Source organism: Trichechus manatus, unplaced genomic scaffold, assembly GCF_000243295.1.
Source record: "Trichechus manatus latirostris isolate Lorelei unplaced genomic scaffold, TriManLat1.0 scaffold00141, whole genome shotgun sequence".
Classification (NCBI taxonomy): domain Eukaryota; kingdom Metazoa; phylum Chordata; class Mammalia; order Sirenia; family Trichechidae; genus Trichechus; species Trichechus manatus.
Genome location: NW_004444077.1, coordinates 1,315,466 through 1,316,582, shown reverse-complemented (window position 1 = coordinate 1,316,582; position 1,117 = coordinate 1,315,466).

Genomic DNA, 1,117 nt, shown 5'->3' with positions numbered 1-1,117 from the left:
TGTTATATAATGGTCCTCAAAGGCAAAATCGCGTGGAATATCTGAGCGAAGATGGTAAAACAGTCATTCAACAAATAATTTACTGAAAATTTATGAATTATTCTGAATCGTGCTATACGTTGTTCTGAAAGAAATACACAGAAAGAAAAATCATGATCCCTGTCCTTCCAAAGATTATTATGTCTGTGTATAACTAAAACATACAAACATATGATTAATAAAAATGAAAGGTAGTATTCATTTAGAACCAAATGAGTGATAAAAATAAGTGCTATAGAAGTGAAAAGGTCAAAGTAAATCAGTAGGGTAAGTATTTCAATTTCACTAGAAATTTTGTTGAACAGATGTGATCTGATGTAATTTTAATGAATTTAATGAACAGAAAAAATAAAAGAAAAATAGATTTAAGGTAGGTAAAAATAGTAAGGACAAAATTTTGGCACTGAAAAGGAACATGGTATCTTCAATAAACAAGTATGACTAAAAGTGTGAAAAAAGGCTTTATGCTAGAAAAAAAAGTAGATAAGAATGGAAAAGTATAGCGGGATTACCAGTATAACACATTTGGTAGGCAAAGAAGGATTATGAACAGAAAAATGATGGGAAATGTAATTAAAGGAATCAATTTACATGAACTTATAAAATAAGAATCTATACAAAAACGCAGCACCAAAACTGAGATAACTTATCCACTAAGCTTGCAATCCCTGCACACTTTAGTAAAATGGCAATAGCTTTAAATCTCTCAAAGTTAAAGATACAACGTAATCCGATACAAAACTTACTAACAATCCAATAATGTAATCAGGTGACAAAACAAAGTTTCATGGTTGAAACAGAGCATGATTCTGGGCAGGAAAACAAAAAGTGTTTCTGATTCAAAGAATGAATTTCATTAAAATTATCACAAGGATATATTAAAGGAACACTTAGTGACTGGTAAGAAAACTAAACTACAGTAACAGTAACACTTATGTATTCCTATGGTTGCTAAGGAAAATAGAAAATACGATCACAATGGAATGAGACTGACTTCATAATTCATGTATAAGGGCTTATATACTCAATTGAGTGCTACCTTCTTCAAAGAAATCATTATGAGGCTGACTGTTATGGA